At 44.8% G+C, this 27,473-nt stretch overlaps 1 long non-coding RNA gene across 1 annotated transcript; it reads left to right on the forward strand.

Annotated features, from left to right (window-relative positions):
- The first annotated feature begins 249 nt into the window (after positions 1-249).
- On the forward strand, positions 250-18,691 carry LOC146354907 (uncharacterized). Its single transcript, XR_014787434.1, has 4 exons — positions 250-450; positions 8,566-8,745; positions 12,007-12,074; positions 18,195-18,691. It is a non-coding gene; the product is annotated as an uncharacterized LOC146354907 (long non-coding RNA).
- The last annotated feature ends 8,782 nt before the right edge of the window (positions 18,692-27,473 follow it).

A 27,473-nucleotide genomic window follows, 5' to 3' on the forward strand; every position in this document is an offset into this window, starting at 1 on the left:
GGCCAGCATCAAGGGTTGGCATGGCTGGGCCCTTGCTGAGGGCCCACACCCCAGCAGGGGCCCACTGGCAAGAGCCCCCTGGAGTTGCTCCTCCTCTTCACCATGGCAACCTGCTTGTTCTCCTGCCTCTCGCTTTAGCCCAGGCAACAGTGGTGGCGACAAGGAGGAGGAGCAAATGCCATTGCCTGCATGCTCATTGGCTCTCTGCCTGTCAAGCAAGCAAGCAAGCAAGCGGTTGGTGGCAACGTTGAGAGAGAGGATGAGGAGCAAGAGCAGCTGGTGATAATGGCACTGAGGAGGTCGACTCACCGAGTGAGAGGACTCCAAGAGCCTGGAGCCAGCACTGCCTGTCCATTACACTCCTCACCGGCTAGCCATCCTCACCCTTCGGCCTGCTGCCTTGCCTTCTACTGTGCCTGAACATAAGAAGTATATGCACCGAAAGAGCAGGTAAAGCCCCAAAGATTTCTGCTGTAGCAGCAAAAGTGCTGCCTCTGTCATCTATGGGTGCTTCCCGACAAGGCTGTTATTGCGTTGTCGCCCTGCCTCGGCCACGGAATTATACAGGGAGGCCAGGCCGCGACGTCTTCCGCTCGTAAACCTCCTGTGTTTCCCCACTGCTGCTTCTACCTTTTTTCTTACCAGAAAGCAACAGAGGAAGGGGGAGGGAAGAGGAGGCAGGGGAAAACAAGCCAGTGATGGGTGGTTGTTTCCATTGCACTTCCTTCGGCTGAGTGACAGGGCGAGTCCAAGACATGCTGTGGCCTGAGGCAAAGGCCAGGATGCCCCTCCCTCCCTGCCATTGTTCAGCCATTGCTCCTTTGCCCCAGAATGCTGGGTGTAACCAGACACCTGCGAGGCCGGGCAGCATCTATTTTCACTCGGTCTGCAATCTCCATCTTGAGACTGGGTCTAAACTGCAGACTTTAACATCTGACCTAACGTTTGTACTTTTTGTTGTCCCCTGCCCCCTCTCCAACCCCTCTTCTTTTTCTTACCACCTAGCCTGATGAAGAGTTCTGGGGAACCTGAAAGCTCGCACACCCTTTTGTGACATTTTGGTTGCCCAAGGTATTGCCCAATTGTGGATTTTGGAGGGTTTTTTCTCATGAACCAGCACAGCTATCTTTTGCTTTATAGTAAAGAATAGTAGTTTTGCACCATCTAGAGGCCAGAACGTCACATGGTTCCCCTAGTTTACCCTCCACAAGCAATTAATTGTACAGAGGGACCTCGGGAAGAGTTTACTGAGTAATAATGACTGAGAGCAGCTCCTAGTTTTTCATTTTTTGCAGCTCTCATTTACAGTTTGGCTTTCACCTTTGCTGGCATTTGTCATGAAATGTGAAATGGTGAAGGCATTTCGCATCTTCATTTTCCCACAACACATGGGTCGAGAAAAGCATCATTGGAGCAGGTCTTGCTGGTTGTACCATGACCTGGAGATTGCCATCTGGTGGCAACCTGGAAGTGGGTCTTCTCTATGGTGGTGTCCACCTTATGGAATCCCCTTCCACCTAATATTCAGCAAACACCAACTGTGGTGTACTTTAGGCACCTCTTAAAGACCTCTCTCTTTGCCCAAGCCTTTCCTGAATGGTTGTGCTGCCCAGGTAGTTTTGCTTATTAAGTGCTGTGCTTTTAGCTTTGGTTTAAAACATTTTAATTGACGAATTTTAGTATTTGTAATTAATTTTAGTCCATTTCTGTAAACTATCAGAGATATCTTCTGATATCTTATGGTAAGCAGTTTATAAATTGATTAAATTGATTAAACAATACAGTGTCTGGGCAGTCAGAATGTTGCTGAGTAAAAGTGTTGGAAGCACCCAGCAGACCCCATTGCAATAAGACGTTATGGCTCATGAAGGAAATGAGGCACAGACAACAAGAGAAGGTGTTCAGAATCGACTGCTAGGGCTCATTTATCATACCCCTATGACTTTTGTGGAGGACACAGCAATCCATGGCATTACAGGCTGGGTCTAAGCCCCTGCAGCTTAGTTTATTGGGTGATTCAAGTGCCAAGAAAAGGAATCTTAGGGTACAATCTTATGCATGTTTAGACAGAAAAAAGTCCTACAACTCCCAGCATCCTCCACCCAGCCCCCAGAGATGTAGGACTTTTTTCTGTCTAAACATGCTTAGAATTGCACCCTTAGGGTTTCAGCTCCATCCTAAAATGGGAGTGGGGCAGAAATTCATTCGGTTCACATTTTAATGCAACTTTTCCTCACTTCTCCGAACCAATGCACAAACCAAAGCACTCGTACTTTGATGTTTGCACTTCTCTGAACGTTGCAATGCAATTCTCTCGGTCAAAAAAAAAAAAGTGCATGCAGACATGCTGGTTGGGGGCAAAACTGTGTACAAAAAATGTGTTTATTAGGAGAAATGCACATGGAAATGCATACGTGGGAAAAAAGTTAAAGTTGGGGGGGGGGGAGATGAAAAGAAACCTAAACTGAGAGATTCATCCACCCTTATCCTAAAACTCAATATAAAAGTTTGGTCCTAAACCCTCTGATTCATTCCCCACTCTTCATGCTTTTAATTTCCTTGTTGACTAGACCTAGTTGAGCAAAGCTCTGACACTTCCAGTATTGGATTTCAGTATACTCTAAGCTTTGCACTTTTGCTTACTGGCCCAGAGACGAAAGGTGACTTGTCCTGTGCAACCAAGTTGTAAGTCATCATCTTCTGTGAATTCAGACCCAGTTTTGTGATTTGCAGGGTTCTGCCTGCTGAAGCAGAAGGGGTGAAAAAGGAGCTGTCGTGCTGCCAAATGGCTCCTTCTGTTTCTGAACAAGGTAGAAACAAATGCCGCCAAGTGGATTTTGTTTTGTACGTGCACGTGATGCGAATGGAATCCTTGGTGGTATCTTGTCAACGCCCATGTGTGCAGCATGACTTGCCACACATGCAGTGCTTCAGCTTCGTTCTTGCACATCACCCTTCTCCAATCTGTTGCCCTCTGGATGTTTTGGACAACAACTCCCAGCATGCCTGACCATTGTAACTGGGGTTGATAGGACACTGTTGGGGGACACTGTTGTACATTGAGACAAAAGAGCTAAGGGAAAGAAAGGATACTGTGCTCACTCCCTCTCTGGAGGTGTGAGCACAGATGTCCAAGGAACATGAAGCACAGCAATTAAGGATCAGACCCTTATGTGACTGGGAAAGAGGTGGTTAATGGAAAGTATTGAGATTGTACAGCTAAGCCTGTCTGGCTGTCTGAGAGGGACTTGCTCCCTTGAGTCTGAGTATATAGCTTAATGGCACTATATTATTCCTGGAGAAGAAACATTCAGCCACTTTACCATTTAGTGCAGTTTTCCTCAACGTGATGCCTTCCAGATGGACCGCAGCTTCCATCATTGCTGGCCTGAAGTTGCGGTCCAACACATCTGGAGGAGACCAGGTTGAGGAAGGCTGGGTTAGTGCAAGCAGTTGTGGCAGTGAAACATCTGTCACATCTGGGCATAGTCCATCATCCACCTAAGAGTAGGAGACCCTGCTGAGATAGGAAGTGCTATGCAGCCCATCCCATAATAATGCCAAATGTTGCCTTTTCAGTTCTCAATTCAGTACTGGATTTTTAATTAAACAAGAAGACATTTTGTGCAATGAATGTCAGGCTATACCGGAAGACCCACTGAACAGATCCAAAAAGGAAGATGGAGAGTCAAGTTGCATCTTCTCATTTGTCACTCAAGAAACATTGTCTGAGTCAGTCATTACACTAGGGGCTCAAAAATATTTTTTTCTTGCCTGCTCTACAGTGCTGAAGTTTTGGTCCCTGCTCTAATTTTCCAAAACCATGAGAGCCAGAAGATGTAATGGCTCCCATTTTACCACTAGGGGGACACACACATAATCCAACATGGTCACACGCCATGTTGGGAAAATTTCTAGCCCTTTCGAAGCCTAGCTGATCAGATTTCTCCCAAATTTCAACCCATAACATAAAGCCGCTTGGGGGACTCATTGCTTCTTTTCTGCACATGCAAGAGGAAAAACAAGAGTGAATAATAGGCAGTGACAAGGCAGGGCATCTTTTCTTTCTCTCTCTCTCTCTCTCTCTCCACTCTCCCATCCAATTTGTCTTCGAGACTGACATCGGAGAAAACCCCAAATTGCCGCTCATGCCCTGCACAGTTTCACCACAGTATCCTGAAAAGCATCTGGCGTGGAGCTGATAGCACGGGGGGTTCGGGCTGGAGCCCCGGCCGGAAGCCTAAGCCTATGCAGCGGTTGGGGACCCACTGCCTCTGTCAGGACGTCAGACAGGAAACCTGATGATGTCTCTGATGTGAAGGCTCTCTGGATCTCTGCCACTGTCTATGCAGACAGAGGCAGACATGCTGGCCTCCCTACCAGGGACAACAGAAGCCACCCAGAACCATTCCCTGAGGTGCTGGGGCCATTTTGTACGTCTCCTCAAGTGAACCATCGAGGTAACATGAAGATCCTTCAGCAGGGCCAGCACAAGACATTTTGCTGCCTGAGGCAAAGGACAAGATGGTGCCCCCTCCCATTCCATGTACAAAAGCTGACTGGACTGGCCATTTAATATTTCTTCAATGCTGGCAATGGGACAGCATCCTCCACCACACCTGAGTGCAGCAGGCTAGCTTAGGGGGCATTGCAGCTCTCTCTTCCAACACTTGCTGCTGCCTTCCAGCATCTGCCGCCTGAGGCAACTGCCCTGCTCTGTCTAACGGTAGGGCCAGCTCTGCCCTTAAGGGAGCTGGAATAATAATTGTCCTCCCTATCTCGGCCCCTGACCCATGCTCCTATGTTCATAGTGAGAGCCTATGCAAGGAAGCCATGAGCACTGTGTAAGCTGTTCTCCCCATGCCCAGCATGTGTTCCTAAGAGAGGCTGTGCATACACAACCCCATAGGAAGGTTTCATTCTCTTCTCTTCTCTTCTCTTAAACATTTGTATTGGGTTTCATATGTTTAACTGTCTGTATAACATTTTAGTCTTTTAGGGCACAATCCTATGCCTGCTAAGACAGAAAAAAACTCCTAAAACTCCCAGCATGTCCCAGCCAGGACTTGTAGGACTTTTCTGTCTAAACAGGCATAGGATTGCACCCTTAACTGTTTGTAATCCACCCAGAGAACACTGGTAATTGGGAGGATTCAAAATATAATAAATAATAATAATAAATAAATCCTGCCACTGACATCTGTCCAAGAGAAACTTTGAAGAAATGGATCTTGTCAGGAAAAGCCCATTCCCTTTAGTTCTTCCACCTCCATGTATTTCTCCATGTCATAAACAGAAGAGCAAACTCTTCGAGGGATTGCCAAATATGCTTTAGTGCCTTGAGTAATGGCACTGAACTTGTACCAGAGCTCTACGGGACATTCCTGTATTGCCCACATATCTGTGGGTAGGAGAACTTGTTCACACACAAAAAGGACCTGAGAATGGTTTCCACTTTTTAAACAATGTTAATATGATGGGGATTGGGCATCCCAAAACTATGACGATGACAAAGCACCTTAGTGATTAAGCCATTGCAATAGTTATTTCCTACACTTAGATTAAAACAGTGTAATTAATATACATTGTAATCACTTTAGTGCAATAGGGACAGTGACTAAATGCTAGATGCATGTTGCCTATGATGGCTGAATGCCGGCATATCACTGTAGTGTTGCCAAAAGGCAGATTTCTTGAATAAATTAACTTTCCCAGCATAGAAATATAGGAAGCTGCCTTGTACTGTCAAACCATTGGTCCATCTAGCCCAGTATTGTTGACATTGACTGGCAGCAGCTGTCCAGGGTTTTAGGCAGAAGTCTTTCCAGCCCTACCTGGAGATGCTGGAGATTAAATCTGAGACCATCTACATGCAAAGCAGGGGCTCTCCCACTGAGCTATATCCTTAGCATCCAGGATCGTCACACTACAGACTGCTGTATCAGCAATGGATAACAAACCATATTATGTTGAATGGTCAAACCCTGATCATGACTGATCTAATATTTCCTAATGGTTTCTATTCACTTGAGTCTATCAGTGGGGCTGTTCACACAACACACTAACTCACACTCAGTGGTTGAGTATGGCTAGTTGTTAAACCATGGGTTAGCATGTTGTCTGAACCCAGGACATTTTCCGCGGGGTGGCTTGTTAACCACCCTGAACAACCCAACAACAAACCATGGGTTTTCAAGGTGCCGTGTTCGAGAAAAATAAGCCACACTGCATGGTTAACAAGCCACCCTGTGGAAAATGTCCTGGGTTCAGACAACATGCTAACCCATGGTTCAACAAACAACCTATGGTTCAACAACAACCCACACTCAACCACCGAGTGTGGGTTAGCATGTTGTGTGAACCCAGTCATTCTGTTTCTATCAGAAACATTTGTCCTCTAGTTTTGAGGAGTTTGGCCATGGAGATAATGCCAGTATTCTGTTTAATCTACTAAAAATGGGAACATCAGGGAAGTTCTAGCCTTGACATCAATATCCTCCCTTAAAATTTGGCCTCACAACTTTATTAGCTCATTCCACATTATTGCAGGTACAAACTTAGCGTTGCCTGCTCCAGATTCTATTTTTTAAAAACATTATTCCCTATCTTAATATGAAACTCCAAACGGTCTGATATTTTCCAAGGCACTGGTCTTACCATGAAGAGCAATGTAACAGTCACAATAATATACAATGGTTGGAATTATAGACCATCAGCCCCAAGTAGCATGGACAATGGTCAGGGTTGATGGTATGGTAGTCCAGCAAAATCTGGATGGCCACAGGATCTCCACCCCTATTATTGCTTTTTTTGTGTTGATTTTCCTCTATAGATCTTATGTATGTATGTATGTATGTATGTATGTATTTCATTTCTATGCCACCCAATAGCCGAAGCTGTCTGGGCAGTTCACAAAAATTAAAACCAAAGAGCACACAATAAAACAATATAAAATATATAAAACATTAAAACCATGGTATAACAATACAACCAGAATAAAACCTAGCAGCAGTGCAGGGATTTAAAATACAGATTTAAAACAGCAACGCTAAAAGTCTAGAAAGTTAAAATGCTAAAATGTCTGGGAAAATAAAAAGGTCTTCACCTTTCATCTGACTTACTGAATTACTTCTCAATTTATACCTTTTTTGATGTAGAGATCAGAAGATCTCAAAAGCTTGCACATTTTTGGTGATCTTTCAGCTGGCCTAACATTGGTATTACGCTATATGTATTTTGGAATTCGCCTTTTTTCTGTTCATGTCAGAGAAGATGTTTGAAGCACCTTCGCACCGTGCCACCCACTTTTGGACTGTGCTTCTGCGACTTCATTGATTTCTTTGTACTTGATGCAACATCTTGTAATAAATGTGCCCTGTACACCTTTCCTACTATTGGCTGGTCAAATAAAACACAGTGATGGCATACACATCCTCTTACCACTCTCATTAGCCCCAGCCATCTTGGACAACGGTAGGGTTGATGGGAGTTGTCGTCCAAAACATCTAGAAAGGATCAGGCTGGGGAAGCCTAGCTTATACGGTCATGTCTGAAGTCAACATTTTCTGTAGGGTTCCAGATTTTTGTATGCAGATCAAATGTTTAACATACCCATAGTGCTCTATGCTTTCCTGTGCTTCTAGTTGGACTCTCAGTTGTGATAGTTGTAGAGTACTGGTAGCTGCCTCAGCATTTTCATTTGGACCTTCTCATGCTCTTCGTGTAGTTGCATGGTTTCTGTCTGTTTTGAGACACATGCTGAATGGCAATTGCAATGCATTGGTTCTGTCCAAATGGCCATAGGAAATCACTGGTTGTTTCTAGGGACCATCTCGAAATCAAAATAGTTGCTTACATTGTGATCTTAAGGAAACAGCTCCAAATGGCTGCCTACATAGTTTTTAGCGACTGTTTCCAAATGGTTAAACCCACTGGAATGCATTAAACCAGGTGTACCCGGAGGCTTACATGGCGGTCCTTTGGCAAGTCTCCAAATGGACGAGAATCACAGGGGTTTCCCAAGTTTTGGGGATGTTTAGGGGGGCTCCCTCAGTGATACTGTGAGCAATACTGGTCCTCCTGTTGTTTCCTGTGGGGAACTGTGAGGCTGGTGGTATCAATCCAATCTCTTCCTATGGCCATTCAGAAGGACAGACTATTCCTATGGAGTGGTTGGGGACAGAAGAGCTGGCAGAAAGCATATAAAGAATCCCAGAAAATTCCCACCTCACCATGACCATTTGACGATTGTACCGAAAGACCACCGAGTATGCCTCCACGATTGCAGCTGGGAAAGGAAGAGTTAAATTTCCCTTCTCCGTGCACCCAGGTCCTGATGAAAATTGTCTTTCCATGCCTATAATTAAACTAGGACACTTATGATAGCCACTTATGAATTGCCCCCAAAGTGGAAATATATCATAAAAAAGAGAGCATAAATTTGCATATGCTAATCATATGGATGGACACAAATTTAGAAATAGTTGTTATAGTCTAAATAGAAATACAGTACATCTCACCATAGTGTGAAAGACTGTGATGAGGTGACCTGTGTCTCTTGCTCAGTCTGCTGTCCAGGTGCTGTGGATGGGCGACTTCAAGGCCTGGCTCTTCCTTCGGATGGTTCTTTATAATGGACTTGGACTGGACAGCCCTTCAAAAAGAAGACACCTTCAAAAGAGAGGACAGTCCTCTGACAGCCCTTCAGATAGAGGACTGTATAAGAGAACACATGGCCACCCTACGGTAATGTGTGTGTGGGGGTACTTGAGCTCCCTAAGGTTCCATGCATCAAAACAACCAGTAAATTTACAATTCCAGAAGGGAGCAAACAACAACGCACCCCCACCCCCCCACCCCAACACACCCCAACAACATCAGACATCAATGATGAAAGAGGCTGAAAAGCTTTTCCTCATCCTGACAGCCAGTGCAGCCCACTGGACTAATGTTATGATCCTATGCACTCTTACCTGGAAGCAAGCCCCACTGAAAATGGTGGGACTTAATTCTGAGTAAGCATGCATAAAATTGGGCTGGAAATGTCAAACTTGGATTTGGGAGGTTTGGGTTGAACTCTGCCGAACCATAGATGTCTTGTCTGTCAGTCTGGCCATTAATTCCTACTATGCAATATGGAAGCCAAAGTAGAATTGTTATGAGCAGAAATATCCTAAATCTCATAATAATGTCCCTTGGATTAATTGTTCTCTTTCCAGCTGCTGCCTCAACTTCCCTTTTCCTTACATTCCACCACAAGAAGCTGCTTTATACCAGGTCAAACTATTTATCCTTCTAATCCAGCATGGTCTACACTGATGGGTAGTAACATAAAAACAAGTTATATTGTTTTGATGATGTATGAACTTTGATTGCCTGCAATCTCCCTGCCCTCTGTCCTAGCTTTCAGAAAGCATGTGAAGGCACATCTTTTTTATGTAGCCTTTAAAATTATGCAGTTTTAATGTTTTACTGTTTTTAATGTTCTTGGTGTTTTTTTAAAATAATTGCATTGATTTAAATTGTACACTGCCTTGATTGCTTTTTAGCAAGTAAGGCAAAATATATATGTAAATAACACTTTTTTAAAAGTATCGTGCCTTGGGACTGTAAATTGAAGGGCAGGTTATAAATGTTAACAGGAGGAGACCAAACTGGAGAACATCTAAAATAACCAGATAGAAAAAAAGAGACAAAGTCTCAGGATGTTGAAAATCTGTCTATTTATCCATCCGTCCATCTGTCCGTCTGTCCGTCCATCCATCAATTATTTCATTCCTTAGACTACTTCAAGGAATAAAACTATATACATTTGTTCAACATCTTGAGACCTTGTCTCTTTTTTCTATTGGTATAAATGTTATTGATCAATCAACCAATCAATCAACATTCTCCAAAGTCCCTGGGTGCTTTCAGAAGAGGCTTTTATTGTGCCTTGGTTTTGCCTCATTCACAAAACGTTATGCGTGCGGGGTCCAGACAATGGAGCCTTCCATTTATAACCTGTGTTTTCCCACAGGGTCTTTTGACTGCCTGGCACTAGGAACCATCTGTCTGGAAGCCCTCCCAGGTGGAGGGCTTTCCCATTGGAGATCTGTTAACTAGAGATGCCTGGCATTGAACCTGAGATGTTCTGCATGCAAAGCCGCTATCATCCCTCCTCTATTTTGAGGGCACTATTGGAGACTCTATCTCTCCTGTCTCCCAGGCACCTCCAAAGTTCTTGCTTACGAGACTCCTACTTTGCTTCTTGTCAACCAACTCATTAGCTCATCTGAACCTGCTTTGACCCTTTTCTTTTTTTAACCTTTTATCTTGACCTTCCTTTCACACCCTTGATCTTTCTAGACTCTTTGGACCCCTCTCTTTCTTGGGGTGCTTCCAGATGAGCCTTTTATAGGGCCATCGCCCTGCCTCATTCATAGAATTTTACGGTGGGTCTTGATATCGTCTTCTACTCATAACCCTCCTGTGTTTTCCCATCACTTCTTCCATCTTTATTCTTACTGTAGAAAATCCAATAAGGAGAGAAAAGATGGAGTAACTGCACACAGTGCCTTCTGTTTGGTAGCACTGGGAGCCTTCCATCTGGTAGCACCCTTGGACTTTTATTATACTACTCCTTTCTCATTGCTCTTCTCTTCCTTGAAAGCATTCTTCTATATCGCCCAGTTACTCACATAAAGTGGGCTTCAGCTTTTGTTTTTATATGGATGATTCTCAAATCTAATTCAGCATCCTGACATCTCGCCTTGTTTACAAAACAGTATCTCAGACTCTCTTTTCTTGTGTTTCCTCTTGGTGTCCTGCTGACATTTCACATTGAAAATGCTAAAAATGGAGCTCCTCACTCCCAACTCCCACATTTCTCCCACATTTTGTTTTTTCCTCAATTTTTTTTATTGTGAGTTTTAGCAAAACAAAACAAATAAAAAATAACAAAACCAAAAAAATAAAAATAAAAATATAAAAACACATTCTAAAATCCTCTGTTTCAAATATTACAATATTCTAGAAAGGAAAAAAAATAGACAAAGAATAGGTTACACGTAAACTTCAGTAAAAGCAGACCAGATATCCAAATATAAGTCCATTTGCAAATAACGCATATATACCACTCTTTCAAAAGTTGCTGGCATTGTTTAGTCTTCAGTCTATTGCATTATAGGTGGTGAGCTTTTATCCTTCCTAGTATCATAATATCCTAGATATTACAGATATCCTAGTATCATAGTATCAGCCTTTTAGCAACCAAAAGGGCATGAAGAATCCATTTATGCTGTCCATGTGTTACATTCCAAAAAGCAGGTAAGTAATTTAAGAGAACATTTACATCAGTAAATATTAAAGAGCTTTCCAATACAAAATTTATCAGTATAATAACTTCTTCCCAAAAGGAGGCGGCCATTGGGCATTTCCAAAACATATGAATAAAAGAAGCATTAACTGCATTATACCTCCAACAATTAGCCGAATTTGAGAAACCTTTATTAAACAGACGTTGTCTCTTTCTCCCACATTTCATGAGAAACAGAAACCGTTTTCCACCCTGCCTCCCAGGCACACAATCTCTGGTCATTCTCGGCTTCCTCCTTTCCTCCTTCTCTGAATCCAGAGCCATTCCTTCCTTGTCAGTATTTCCAAAATGGGGCCCCTCCTCTCTGCACCTCTCTTGCCTGTGTCCTGGTCTTCTCTTCAAGACTTCCTCAATCTCTTCCTTATGGCCTTCCCTCCTGCGATCTCACCACCTTCTAGACAGTGCAATTTGCCTTTGCTAAAGCAGCCACATTTCTCTTCCAGAATTAAGATTATTTTCACCACTTGTCCTTAACTGTCTGCACAGTTGCAGACAGTTGGTGGTGGTGAAAACTGCCAAAACATTTCCCTCACCTCTGTCAGGAGCACCCTAGCTGCCTCTTACAGTCACCTCCAATAGCCAACTCAAGACACAGACAAAAGGATTCTTTTCAAGGCTTTAATCCTTTTACAACTTAATGACTCTTTCAGATGCTAATCACCAGCGACTAAGCAAGGAACAGCACTTGGGAAAGATAGCAGAGTAGCCTAAGCTCCAGGTAAGGCAGTTGGTCCCTGTTTGAGGGAGAATCACGGGAAGACCCTGAACTTATGGTCTAGGGAGAGATCCTCCCTCTTTCCCTTGGGTCCTCGGGATGCAACCGTTGCTTGTGCGCCAAACGAGCGCTACGCCTCCTTTCTGCGCCCGCCATCTGTCGTCGCTCTCTGCACCGGCGCCGAGCATCCAGCAAGCCCCCCTCCAGCACTCTCTCGCTGCCAGGGTCACTATCTAATCCCAGGAATGCTGGCAGGAGGAATCTCTGCCAGCTGCTGTGCCTGTGAGAGATGAGCGCGCTCCTCTCCCACGGATTGCTGTTCCTCCTCAGAATCAGAACTGCTCTGGGGTACTATCGGCTCAGTTTCCACCCTGACAACCTCCTTCAAATCCATCTTCACCATCTGCTTTTTCAGTAAACGTGGCAGATATACCTTAATTGTACCTCCCCCACCCCCGGACCCTTGTACAGGTTCAGAATAATCTCTTCATCCAGCAGGAAAACTGGTGCTACCCAAAAGAAGGATAACAAAATGAGAGAACTGACTATTTAACTGGGCAGTCACTTTTAGATGAGCTTCAACAAGTTTCACTTACTACGTAGCGTGTAGCACTTCCGCTCTCTCTTTTAATTGATTGCACATGCAGGGGGTTTCATGGATCACAGCACATGGGAAGGCTTATCCCGCTCCTCCCCAGCCACCCCCAAAAACTCATTTCCCCCACTTGACTACGAACAGTAATTAAAAGGCCCCCATTGCCAACAATGAGAGGGTATTTTGTTACTATCACTCATAGCCATATTGGGGGCAGGGGGGAGTTTGGGGTGGTGATGGCTGCTGGGGAGGAAAGTCTGTTGTATGTGGTGAACTAAGTTCACGCCTACAAAATCTCAGGCTAGGAAGGTGCCATAGGTCTTTCTGGGCTGGACAGGACAAGATGTCTCCCCAATCTGGCGCATAAGCGTGGAGGAGAGCACAAGTGTGCCTGCCCTCCCTTCTCATTTGGCCTCCAATGTGTCTTGAGATCCCTGCAGGGCTATATCTTAAAATATGGCCTACATGTGTAAAAGCCAATATGTGTGGGGAGATTTTTCATGGCTCAGTTTCCTGGATTAAATCTGCTAATTGGCCATGCAATCTGGGGCTGTTCGGTTTGGATATTATGCATGTAGGGTTGTATTCGAACGTTACGCCTCCATGTGAATGTTGAGACATGTTGAAGGTGGGGCAGACGCACCAGGTGCGTGCTGTAGTTGCCCTCCACATGTGTGGGCTGGATCAGAGAGAGATATCTCTGTCTCCTTTTTAATGTCTGGATGAAAACCTTAGGAATTGATCCTAGTCAATATTCTGCTTCCTCCTTCCTTCTTTCTGTCATGCTCCAGGGAAAACCCTTGAAAATGTCTTAGAGTTTGCCCCCCTCTCCCCCAGCCCAGTATATGGACACATGCCTTGCTGTGCCAAGTTGGTTCTTGTCCAACAAGATTCTGTGCTGTTTCTGTGATTACACACGAATCATGTTAGTTCTTTGCAGTGAGGCCTAGCAGCCACTAGATGTCCCTCCAAGACAGATAGTAAGAATACAGAGCTCCAGAGCTGGTTGTTTTGTAGGGCTCACTAAATAAAAGCCAAATCTTTGTAAACTGCCTGGAGAGCTTTGGATATTGGGCCATATAGAAATGTAATGAATGAATGAAAAGAGCCAAATTATATAATGCACATAATTAATTTATACTCTCATAACACTAGAATGAAATTGATTGGCAGTAGGTTGAGGACTGTCAACAGTAAGTTCTCCTTTACACACCTTATTAAATCCTTTTACACATTATTAACTTCTAGAACTCATTGCCCACAAGATGGGGGAATGGTCACCAGCTTAGATGCCTTTGAAAGGAGATTAGACAAATTCATGGTGGATAGGTTGATCAATGGCTATGAAATATGATTGTTAAATGGAGCCTCTATGAGCAGAGACAGTATATCTCTGAATATCAGATGCTGGGGTCATACAGCAAGGGAGGGCTATTTCCTTCATGTGCAGTTTTTAAGCTTCCCAGAATCATCTAGTTAGTCATCACTGGAGACAGAGAGCTTTCCTACACAAGGCTGTTAATTTGCTGCATCTATTTTTGGTTTTGTTGCAGAATTGAGATCTGAGCACTCCACAAAGAGCGTTTCCTTTCCTGCTGTTCCGCTACATAACCTCTAGGTGGCACTGTGGTATAGCAGAATAGTACAAATGCACAAGAGGAAATCCTGCTTTATTTTGCTTTCACAATTAAATGCTGCATTTTCCCTGCTCTAAAAAAAACGCAGCAAAAGTGCTGATTAGACACAGAAGTGAAACCGGAGGGTCACAACATCATCTAAAGAACCCATAAACAACCGTGAGTAAGGAATGACAAGTGCACGATAAATGCCTCATGTAGAAAAGCTCAGAATGCTGGTCTCAATGGACCCTTGATCTGACACAGCAGGGCTCTTGTTATGTTCTTAGGTTCTCACTGTTCCTGCGTAGGTGAAAGTACATTACAGTTATAATATAAAACAACTGAACCACTACAAAATAACAGGCTCAGCAATAAGCTCAGGCATTTAAACAACAAGAACATTAAAAAGCGTTTAAACTCAAGGAGAATGGCAAGTCATCACACTTTTCCCACTAGCCTCTTAAATAAGAGGCTTTTACATTTTCTTTTGAATGCATCAAGTTTGGTCTAAGGGGCCTTCTTTAGGCAAGGATTTTCCTCTCTAGTGTATAGGACTTTTACTTCCACAATAGCACTGAATGCACTGATCTTTGAGACAACCCTTTTTCTCAGACAGCAAATCAGCCAAATAGGTTTTGTGATTTTTTGTTGGTGCTTCAAAAACCTGCAGAATGTGTGTGATCAGAGATGATAGGAGAACAAAAGAAATCGGCAACAAGTATTGTTGTTATACCACCTTCTGGGGAAAAAAAAGCTGTTCCAGGAGTTGGCCCAGGAAATGAGAGGTCAGACACTTTGTCTGGTAATCAATGATACATGTTGACCTGGTTTGCATGATCACAGTGGCTTAAACATGCCAGGGTGGCTTATGCCACTCATAAGCGCATGCCAACACGTCCCGGGCACCATTCACCAAATTACCTCTTTGTCATGTCATTTGAACCTAGGTGGTATGGCTTGTTGGAGGGGGAAACAACCCATGGCCTCTTGTTGGGTTATTTGAAGGTTGTTTCCCCCTCATACAAGCCATGCCGCTTGGGTTCAATGACAAGCTGCACCTGGGCAGGTAATTAAGCAAATGGCACCTGGCATGTGCCGCACCTTAAACAAGCCACCATGGTTTGTTTCAGCTGAGGTGATCATGCAAACTGGGCCTTTGTCTCTCATTGATTCTCCAGCAGACCTGTCTGGTACTAGAACTCATCTTTGTTGTGTGCCTTGAATGAGAGAGGGGGCGGGGGGAAGAGAGATTGTTCAATGAGATCAGGGTTGAGTATCTGCCAGAAAAGGAAGTGCACTGCATGGGTAAAAAGTAACTCTTGCATGAGCTTGTTTGCATGAGGGGAGGAGGATGGAAGCTAACCACTAGCCAAGGATTGCCAGTTGATCCAGAATAAGAACACAGTGTGTATACGGTGCACCTTTGGAACATGGAAAGAAAGAAATGGCTAGATGCAAATGTACTAGATTGATACAAATGTGGTTAGATGCAAATGTGGTTGGTGGATGACTAAGGCCTGCTAGGACTGGATGTTTCTGTTGGCTGTGTGAACACTCAGATGAAGCAGTTTCTGTCATGGGTTTAGCATTGCATTAGAGCTGAGGTGAGCCTTATTCCACACTCGTTTCTGTGAATGTTGAAAAGCATCTTCCTTTGGGGTGACTGTCTGCACTCTTGTGTGGACACGTTTGCTTTGATTCTGTGCTGTTTATTGCCCTTCGTTCAGCGAGGTCTTCCTCCTCCTCCTCCAAATCATGTTTTTCCTTCCATTTCTCCCCACACTGTCTTCAGCCTTGTTTCCTTGCACTGCTGTTCATGGATGCTCAAAATGCTGAAATCACTAGGAAAATGAGAAGAAAGCACAGCCAGGAGAACAAAAAGGCACTGACCAGCACCAAAACAATGTAAACAGCCGAAGGGCCAGGTTTTGCAGGGCCCATATTGGGGTGTTCTGGGGACAAAAGCAGCCATGTCATTTTCAGGGAAGTTTGCGGCATGTCCAACAGTGTGGGAAACTGCTATGCAGAGGCATTCCAAGAGGGGAGCACAGCTGACTCTCTGGACTTGTCTACGCTGCAGTTTATGACCACTCAGATGCGCACTGCATTCCCACTGACCATTTGGCGGTTTCATGGCTGTTACATCCCACCTCCCCTGCCCCATTCTAAAACGTTGAAATGCCTCTTCTAAGGCTTAGACTGGCAGTAAGAGCTTTACTTGAAAATACACTGGTATTGTTGGCATTTTGGGCTCCATCCCCTAAGATCATATCCAAAATCATATTTCGCCTTTGGGTTGAAAGGGTTCTGCAGCCCTGCCATAGCTAGGGCTGCCTTTTGTGCTTGAGCTTCTGCTCTTTTACTGGCTGCCAAACCTTGGTATTCCTTTTCACTGGGTTATTTGTGCCTCTTCAAAGATGTAGAGGTTGCAATGTAACTTCTGATGCACCTACATAATTTCCCAGATGTTTTCTGTGTGTGTGTGTGTACATATATATATCTGGATGCTACAGATCAGCTGCAGGATATATCAGCTTTCACTCACCCCAGTAAACTGGTAGCCCACAAACTGGTAGCCCAGTAAACTGGTAGCCCACCCCACTAAATTGGTAGCCCACAACCTTGCCAGTTATGCATGTGTAAAAATGAACAAGAGTGGTGGACAGAATCACGGTTGACAGTGTTCCACCCCATTACATCTTTACTCCTTAATAATGGCGCTTTTAGACTAGGGGCTGTTCCTGCATGGCTGGTCTGTGTGTGCAAAACTACTCACCCCATACTGAACACAACGCACAACTGGAACATTGGCCAGAGGGACAAGCGCAAAGCTCTAGAATTGAACTGTGGGGGTATTGCTGAGATGTATCAGTGAAACACCAGCTAATAATAATTTTTTAAAGTTAGCATTTGGGTGGCATTATTGATTAGAAAAGCCTATGGAGAAATGTGAGTGAGTTTGATCAGATAAGCAGGAAATCAAAAATATGCACAAGCAGAGAGCAAAAGTTCCTTAGGAGACTCCATATCGTCCTCCCCCGCCCCCCGCCCACTTTCATGCAACTGACAGTGCCCAGGAATACTGTGGAGGCAGAACATTGTGGTGTCCGTTGGAGGGTCAATATCATCCTTGGAGTGTCTGTTTGATTCCCATCACTCCTTCGTTTCCTTCATTTGGTGACATGCCTCCCCACCCCACCCCACTTCTCCCTCTGCCTTGTTGACACTTTGGACATTAATCTCTCTGGTTCTAGTCATGTTCATTTTTATCACAGTTCCGTTAGGGCAGGTCGAGCCTTCCGGTGCTTCAGAGGCCCTCAGAACAGTCTCTTGGCAGAAGCCCCTCTGGCTTTTTTGGCAGAGGCCTCGCAGCTTCTGCTGCCACTTAGCAGCCTTGGTTATTCCCCCCCCCCTCCCACATATGGGCCTGAGCTTCTTACCACATCAGGATACAGAACACTGCATGAATTCCGGCCTCAGACTCTGGTCAACCGCAAGCTCAGTGTATTTCACAAACTGTACCTCCTTATAGTGGGGGGAGGGCTGGGTCCTGAGCACCGGCACATAACGGATTCTCAGAGGCACTAACTACCAACTGGATTTCCAAAGGAGAAAAACAAAACAAACACAAAGAGCTCTTCTCCTCCTTTATCAACCCAAGCCCACCTGTTCAGCATGGAGATTTTCTTTTTTGCCTACTGCTTTTCCTAGCCCAGTGACTTCTGGGACAAATTATGAACAAAAAGGAGGTGTCTTGAATCTGCCCTGCCCAGGCTCTTAAAAAACATATGACCCCCCCCACACACACACACACATCTCAAATTGCAGCACACGTGTAGACAAAGGACATCTCTATTGTCTCTAACCACGTGTCCTTCTTCCTGGTGGCTTCCTGTACTCCCTCCTCAGGCATCAACTCTGCTGAAGCTAGTGGGTCACACTGATATCGATGTCTGGCTTGCCAAATGATCAACACCAACCATGCTCACAGCGCAGTGGATTTCATCAACTATGTATCAAAAAGAATCCTCATACTGTACCCTGAACAGTTGTCTCTTTTTTCTTCCTGATATCTTCTATATCAGGGTGGGCAAAACGACCACTGATCACCAGCGATGCTCAAGGATTTTGTTCAGTCTAGGATTTGAAATGAACCGGCCTGATTTTCACCTGCCTGACTAATGTTTGGATCAGAATGCAATTATCCTTCCAATGTCACACTTCTCCAAATTTCACAATGCAGTTCTCGTCTCATAAAAATACCTAAATGCATATAAAATGTGTATTATTATTATTATTATTGCTATATTTATATTAGGATAAAATGTGTTTAGAAATGCACACTTTGAAAGAAAGGATGTCTAGAAATGCATATTTTGGGAAAAAGACTTCGAAAAATGTGTGTTAAATATGTATTTGAATGCGATTTTTAAAAAAAATAACTGATTAATGGGGTAACAGGGCACGACTGTCTTATGAGTGAATGCAGGTGAACTGACCTGGACCAGAAGTAGACTGATCAATTAATCCCTACTGACCAAGAGGGCCTGGTTTCATTTTGTTGTTGTTTTGCAAAGAATGCGAAACCAGCTGTACCTTGATCTGATTCGGTAAGGCATTTTGTATGTCCTTAAGCAACAGGGCATACTTGCTAAACACAGATTCTGAATATGCTCTCTTACTGAATATATTTAAAGCACATAAGTGGACAATGAGGAGTCTAGCTTTTTTTCAAATTAATTTTAAAGTAAACTGTGCAAGACTAAGGAAGTCCCAAGCTGTTCTGCAGTAACTGCAGTACTGCTGCCTTGCTCACTGCTCACTATAGCAGACGATGTGAGAATGGCCAGTTATCACCACAGTGGTTACAACAGCCTAATGCAAGCTAGTATCACACTTTATGCTAAGGGAGCAAGTGTTCTTCATGAGTGAATTCTGCACCTCCTGGATAAAGGAGCCCCAGGAACTCCATATATGCTGTCTCAATTCCAGTACCATTCTGATGAGTTATTTGGGGGGTGAGGGGTGGGATAAAAATTCCTGAGCAGCCAAAGATAGCAGAGAGCACTGAGCAGTGAGGCAGAGCATGTGGTCACCTGGATGGTGCTTCCCTGAATGGGAGCATCCAGAGAGGCTTGAAGTGCATCCCATATATATCTGATCCAGATGCACAGGGAATGCAGCTCACAGGGCAGGCATGGCTGGGCACCTGCTGAGGGGCCACACCCCAGCAAGGGCCCCTGCCAAGAGCCCCCTGGATGTGCTCCTCCTCTTCACCATGGCAACCTGCTTGTTCACCTGCCTCTTCCTCTGGCCCAGACAACAGTGGTGGTGAGAAGTTCAATGGGGCTTACTCCCAGGTAAGTGTGTACAGCAATGACCATGCTGGCTGGGGATGATGGGGGTTGTAGTCCCCCATCTGGAGGGCACCAGGTTGGGGAAGGTTCATTTCTAGGATTGCAATCATATATCCAGTGAGATAAGCCTTTGTCTATGGGGAAACCCCCCCCCCCCCCGACATTGCTTAAAGGTCTCTATAGATGGGTGGCTGGCTGGAAACCAACCCCTCTGCTGTGGAGCTCATGCCTTGTTATTTCAGACATGTTTGCATGGGCTAGGCTGTGCTGATTTGGGGGTGGGAGAAAGGCAGTCTGCACATGCTTAGAGGTATCTTTTTATTATGACCACACAGGTTCCAGAGCACATCCCTGGGCTTTGAAACTGGTCCTGGGGCTTAAATCAGGTGCTTAAATTATAATAATATATGGTCCCTAAATGGTGCCCCTAGGTGGAAGGGGGACAAATGGCCATGGCAGCATTTTGTGGGGTGCTCTAGGCTTAGCACAAAGAAACTCATAGTATAATAAACCCTAACGTGGCTAAAATTGCCTCTTTGTTATACCCAGATGACGAAATCGCAGGTAGTCTCAGTGATAGACAGGCTGCAATCCCAAGCACACTTCCTAGGCAGCAAGCCCCTTTGAACATTGTGGGACTTGCGTTGAAGTAAACATGCATCAGATCACACTGTTAGGATCCTACTGGCAAGCAGGAACTAAACTCAGATTTCTCAGGCCCCAATTCACTGCCATAACCACAGGACTTATATTCTTCCTCTTCTTCAGTGAGATGCAGACCTAGTCAGTTGAGTAAGAAGTGGCCATGTTTGCATAACCACTCTCCTTTTAATAGCAAGGCACCTTTGTTGCCAGAGAACTCTTAACCATGCTTGGGCCCATGATGATGACTGCAGCAGGGTCCTGCTCAACAGACGAAGGGCTTTTCCTCACAGAGGCAAGAGTGTAACTTGAAAAGTAACTAAGGGACAGCTGCCGGGAGCAAGGGAGCAAATTACCAATGCTGGGAAATAAGGCCTGCTGACAGTAACACTGTGGCCAGAGGTTGCTGAGGGAGGCTGCTTTACTGGAACATGCCCTGCGTGTCTGTCATCCTTGCAGCATCTCCTCTTTAAGGTACTATTGTCTCTGTCAGATCAAGGAGGGCATGAGGGAAGCTGAGGGGGAAAGGGGGAGAGATTCCACCTGCTTAATCCTGCCAAGTATTCCTCTTTCTAGGACCTTGAAAATTACAATTGCAACCTTTAATCACCTAATCCCCCAAAGCTCAGGAGGGGAGACCCTTGCTTTGATATCTCCGCTCATCAGCACATCTCTGGGGCCAGGCTGAGAGGCCTCATGTTCCTGTTGTCATCTTCTGGTGTCCCCCAGGACCCTCCAGCTCCACCCTGACCTGCAGAGAGTCTATATGGGGTGGGGAGCATTATTATTATTTACTGAACCACCACCCTTCTTGATGGGTGGCTCCTGCCTGAACAAGGCCTGGAGTCCTGGACCATGTGTGTCTTCCATGTCTGTGTGAAAGAAAAGGTGACCAAGGAGACCTGTGTTCTCACTCAAAAGATGAACATGATGTCTTCTTCTAGGTCAGTGGTAGGCAGCGTGGTGCCCTTCAGATATTTCAGACTACAACTCCTACCATCCCTGCTGTCATGCTATCTGGGACTGATGGGGGTTGTAGCCCAAAACATTTGGAAGGCAACAGGTTTCCTGCACCAGTTTTAGGCTGAAATTCCTTGATTGTTTAATAATAAGTGGGCTACTCTGGAACAGAACAAGTAGATTGCTTGCAGGGTGAAAGAAGGCCCCCACATATAAACTTTGGGACTTGGGATTTATTTATTTATTTATTTCACAGATTTATATCCTGCTTCTCAGCTGTAGTCCTCAAAGCAGCTCACAGCATATATGAAATGCATTAAAAACCGCACATTTCAACAAAACAAACCAGCTCAGCTGGAGCAGGACAGGAGTCTGATGTTAATTTTCACCTGCTTCCCTCTGTTTCCTGGATTCCTTCCATAGGGCAGTCAGTGTTACATACAAAGGTTTGATATGCTGAATTCTGGATGGCTAATCTACCCAAGTGACATTCTCAATGGGCCAACTGACCTGGCCACCAAGTTGCCTGTACAACCCCACCCCACCCCCAGGCTATGCCCCCACCCCACCCTACCCCCCACTGTTAGAATCTGGCTGGAAGAAGAACCAGTAAGAAAAAGATAGCCTGGAAGGAGAGGGGAAATCAGCAGGCATAGAACGCGGTAAAGATAGCTATGAGTTCTCGCCTGCCACCTGTCCCTGCATTAGCATGATGTGGAAACATAGATTTGGGACGCCTACACTAATAAGGTGTTGTCCATCCTCAGATGGAAACCTTTGAGCCTGGTTATGACAGTGCTGCTGCATATCATGTGATGACCTTGGTCTCCTTCCCAAAAGTGGGCTTAGGGCCCACATGGAGCCTTTTATGTGAATTTGACATTTGATCTATAGTACCTGAATTGGATCCTTCTTGGCTATTATAAACTTGGCCTTTCTTACAGCTGCTGTAAGCTGGGACTCTTTCAGATAGTGCCCATAGCTTTGAATGTCACTGGAGAAGAGCACCCTCATTAAAGCGAAACTCCACCCCTGTCCCCGAATTCATTTCTCCTTTTGCATGATGGAGCTCAAGTTTGGTAAGGACTGTAGCTCAGTGGTAGAGCACCTGTGTTGCATGCAGAAGCTCCAAAGTTTGATCCCTGGTATCTCCAGGTCAGGCAGAAAAGAGTCCTGCCTGAAATCCTAGAGAGCTGCTGCCAGTCAGTGTTGACAATACTGGGCTAGATGGAGCCATGGTCTGACTTAGTATAAGGTGGTTTCCTATGTTCCTGTGATCAATGGGCTGATGGTGCTGCCAGTCAGAGAGCTCCTGGAGCTACCAGTCAAAAGACATTGTGCAACTATCCCCTTTTTTGCTTCTTAGTGTATTTTTATGGAAAGAAAAAGGATGGAAGAAGGAGTGGGAAAACAGGGGAGGGTTACACGTGGAAGACAACATCACCTGGACCACCACCACCCTGCAAAATTCTCTGAATGCAGCAGAGCAATTTCCCATTAAAAGCCTTGTCTAGACGCTCCCTGACTTGGTATAAGGCATCTTCCTATGTTCCTACATTTTCTGAGTTCAAAGTAATGGAATGAGGAGGCTCTTGATGTTTGCGTTTAACACAGCTTTAGTAGGAAAAAAGAGAATGTTAGCATGGGATGATCTTGGTGAATTGCCTCCATGTTCTTCTTCACATGGAGCTTTTATCCAGCTATTGAGATTGGTTACTCATGGAAATTTGCAGGTCCTTTAGATGATGTCATCAACCTCCAGGGTGCTTCCCGCACTAAAGGACCTTTATTCCATTTTTTAAAAGATTGGAGATAGTGAGCTGTCAACTTATAGTGCTTGAGTTCTGCTTGAGTTCCCTCCATGAAAAGAGGAAAACCCACAGTAAGAGGAGCTGGACCACAGCACCATCTAGCCGCTGTATAATGAAACATATGGAAAACTCAGATAAGGGGGGGGGGAAGGAGAAGGGAAAGGGTGGGGAGAAGGAAACACGTGTAAAGGAGTCCATTGTGATCCTGCATTTAAAATGGAAGCAGAAAGCCCTGTTTTAAATGTGGGATTTTAGGCTGGTGTAGAGATGCTCCATGTTAAGGAGAACAGGGTATTCTTCTAGCATTCACCCCCAATTAGGTTTCATTGCTGCTATTGCCCCCAGAAGGAACAATAACACTGAAAGGATGCCATTCCCCTAGAATGCGTTTTGGCAAGATCTAGCAATGAGCCCAACAACAATACGCATCTCCTATCTGCAGGTGCTGTATTCTTGGACAACTGACCTAGGTCTGTGTGACCTAATAGCAAGGTTGTGAAGAAGAGCTGCAGAGAATCAAGGTGGAACTGTTGCACCAAAGCTTGACTCCCCTTGGTCCAGAGGAGAAAGCAAGGTAACAACAGAGATACCCAGTCCTGATGTCGCTCCTTTGACATGTAGAAAACAAGTGGGTTGGGGAGTGGAGGATCTGATAGGTGGAGTGGAGCCCCTGGAAACAGGTAGATTCTTGGGACTTCAAAAGCCAGTTTTCCAGAGCTGTCTGTCCCATCCTATGTTCCTTCCCCACCCTAAATGAGAGGGCGATGCCTAACTGTGCATTGAAAGAAGCATGCACACCATCCTGACATTTTGAAAACCCTCCTGTCACTCCAGGAGGAAGAAGGAGGAGCGGGCTTAATGAAATTTACAAGCTCCGTCTCCTGCCTCCCTCCACACTTAGCCAAGGCATAGAATCATAGAATAGTAGGGTTGGAAGGAGTTTATAAGACCATCGGGTCCACCCCCCTACTCAGTGCAAGAATCCCAGTCAGAGCATCCCTGATGGCTGTCCAGCCTCGTCTTGAATGCCTCCAGTGTAGGAGAGCCCACCACCTTCCTAGGTCATTGGTTCCATTGTTGCATTGCTCTAACAGTCAGGAAGTTTCTCCTGATGTTCAGCCGGAATCTGGCTTCCTGTAACTTGAGCCCATGATTCCGTGTCCTGCATCCTGGGATGATCGAGAAGAGATCCTGGCCTTTCTCTCTGTGACAACCTTTCAAGGATTTGAACAGCACTATCATATCTCCCCTCAGTCTTCTTCTTTTAATGCTATACTTATATTAAGTCATGTCTGCCATAGCTTTCTAAAAACAGTAGCTAAGGGGACTCAGTACAAATGGTACAAAGTGTGCACATACTTTGAGAGATGAAATTGCCTACAAAAATGCTCTCCCACAAAGTAAACCAACATCCTAAGGATGAGAGAATTGGAAATAATAATAATGACAACAACAATAATAATAATAGGTTGAGATGCAAGAGATAACCAGATCTGTCCCAAACAAAAACAAAGTTCTGCAACTAAACTACTGAGATCCTCATTAAGCAGGTGCTCAAGGCATAGAACTTGGGCTATTGGGCAGTTTAAAACTATAATATAAATTAATTTTAAAAGAACTGCTAGAGCTATGGGAGCATGTGGGTATTGGTAGTTAGGAGAAACAATTATTATATGGCAGAAGGAAGCCTAACCGCCCCTGTGTCTTAGTGTTTGATATGGTAGACAGAATGTACTCCTTACCACAAGAACATGCTAAGGGTCTAATGTAATAGGTCAGTAGGGCAACATTTCAAGTTTGGCGGCCTCCTTTTATTACTGGTTCTTATAATTTAAAGTCATGATAAATACAAGATGGTGTGCTTTTGAGAAAGCCAAGAAGAGCTTGCCAATTTCTTCATACGCTTGCAGTCACAGTGGAGAACACGGCAAACATCAGGGGAAAGAAAGAAAACAAATGGGAGTTCATAAGCAAATAAACTAGGTTCACTGAGAACCGTCTAGCAAAGTTGAAGCAGAAATAATTCTGTTTAAAAAGGATGCTTTGGGAATGTTCCTTATTTTGATGGTGTAGACACTATGATTTACCACTTGGGGGTGCAATTGCCTAAATTATTTTGACTTTTCCCTGAGCCACCAAGCATAGGGGACAGACATCCTTGAATATTCGTCCTGTAAACAAGGGGATGTGGCGTTGCAAGCAGCTTCCCTACATCGCCTTCACTTAAAAGGGATTTTAATGAGCCAGGGAAAAGAAGAAGTGTATTAGCTGATCTTCATAACTGCCATGTCTGGGAGATGATCCACAAACCTCTTGAGATAAAGTATTTAGATATGGTGGAGAAAAAGTGGCTGCTGAGAATCTCCTGGGAGGCTCCGCTGCTATTTTGGGGGCTCTATAGCATGGATTCTCAAAGGGTAACAAGAACTTCCCCAGTGGAGTGTGGAGGGCACATGCAGGTTCCTTTGTAACCTTTCCAGGGGCATCTCGATGGCTCACCGCCAACTGAGCGCCACACACTGCTGTAGCTCCCGCTCCCAAGTGGTGAGGCACAGTGTCTACGCAAACTAATAAAGAACATGGCAGAATATGCCTCATCCCTTGTCTTGATCATCGATGCTGGGGTTAGTGAGGCAACAGCCCTCTGTTTTTGGTATATGCCTCGTTGGGCTAAGGACCAAGTGAATGTTCTCAAGCCACTGGCACTACTGAGAAATTGGGTAGAAATCATGGTGTCTGCGCATATTTTATTATATATTACTGTAAGAAGAAATCCTAAAGGAAATCAATCCTGAGTGCTCATTGGAAGGACAGATACTGAAGCTGAAGCTCAAATATTTTGGCCACCTAATGCAAAGAGAAAACTCGCTGGAAAAGACCCTGATGCTGGGAAAGACTGAAGGCAAAAGGAGAAGGGGACGGCAGAGGATGAGATGTCTAGATAGCATCACCGATGCAATGAATATGGACTTGAGCACACTCCGGGAGAGAGCACAAGACAGGAAGGCCTGGCGTGCTATGGTCCATGGGGTCACGAAGAGTCGGACACGACTGAACAACAACAACAACTGTAAGCAGAACGGATAGACTCCCTTGTCACAACGGGCTTTGCTACATGAAGCTTTTAACAAGCCACTTTACTGAGGCTCCTGCTTTCAGATTCTTTGTAGAATTAAGATGGATCCTCTACACATTTTTTTTTCCCCTGGGGGCTTTCCTTCTCTGCCTTTCTATATGTTCCAGTACATAAACTCTAGGTGGAGCTGTGGAAAAGCAGAATTGTGCAACTACTCTAGGGTTTCATTCCATCATGCCCAGATATTCCTGACTTTTCCTGATCAACCCTGCCCCCCCCCCCCATGGTTGCAAAGAACAGGAGAAGCACTGGAGGACCCACAAACTTACCGTGAGTGAAGAATGACAGCCGCACGTGTAGAAAGGCTCCACAGCTTCTCTGGCTATTGGTCTGTTTCCAGGCACAATTCAAAGTGACTTATAAAGCCCTTTACAACCGGGGACCAGACTATCTGAAAGCCCATGTTCTCCCATATAAGCCACGTTTTGAGATCTTCTGGGCATGCCCTTCTCTTGGTGCTGCCACCATTGGAGGCACATTTGGTGGGGACGCAAGGAAGGGCCTTTTTAGTGACTGCTCCCAAGTTCTGGAACACCCTGCTGAGGGAAGCTAGGTTGACCCCACTCTGTTTTCCTTCTGCCAGCTGGCAAAGACATTTTTATTCAAGCAGACATTTGGTATATAAGCTGGTTTGTTGCTGAAGAGGGTTTTAATTGGTTGAGTGCTGGTTATCTCTTTTATTGTGTGTTTATAATTGTTTTTAAAATGTATTTTATATTATGTTCTAATTAAGATCTTGGTTTTAATTTGTATTTTATTTTTATCCACCTTTAGCGCCATTTTTTTGGCAGAAAGGTGGGATATAAATTAAAGAAATAAATACATAGAATCATAGAATAGTATCATACAATCATAGAATAGTAGGGTTGGAAGGGGCTTATGAGACCATCGAGTCCAACCCCCTCCTCAATGTAGGAATCCAAGTCAGAGCATCCCTGACAGTCGGCTGTCCAGCCTCACCTTGAATGCCTCCAGTGTGGGAGAGCCCACTACGTCCCGAGGTCATTGGTTCTATTGTCGTATTGCTCTAACAGTCAGGAAATTTTTCATGATGTTCAGCCGGAATCTGGCTTCCTGTAACTTGAGCCCATGATTCCATGTCCTGCACTCTGGGATGATCGAGAAGAGATCCTGGCCTTCCTCTCTGTGACAACCTTTCAAGTACTTGAAGAGCGCTATCATATCTCCCCTCAGTCTTCTCTTTTCGAGGCTAAACATGCCCAGTTCTTTCAGTCTCTCCTCATAGGGCTTTGTTTCCAGTACCCCGATCATCTTTGTTGCC

This window comes from Heloderma suspectum, chromosome 2 (assembly GCF_057233095.1).
Source record: "Heloderma suspectum isolate Gila_16-S chromosome 2, 16-S_ref, whole genome shotgun sequence".
Lineage (NCBI taxonomy): Eukaryota > Metazoa > Chordata > Lepidosauria > Squamata > Helodermatidae > Heloderma > Heloderma suspectum.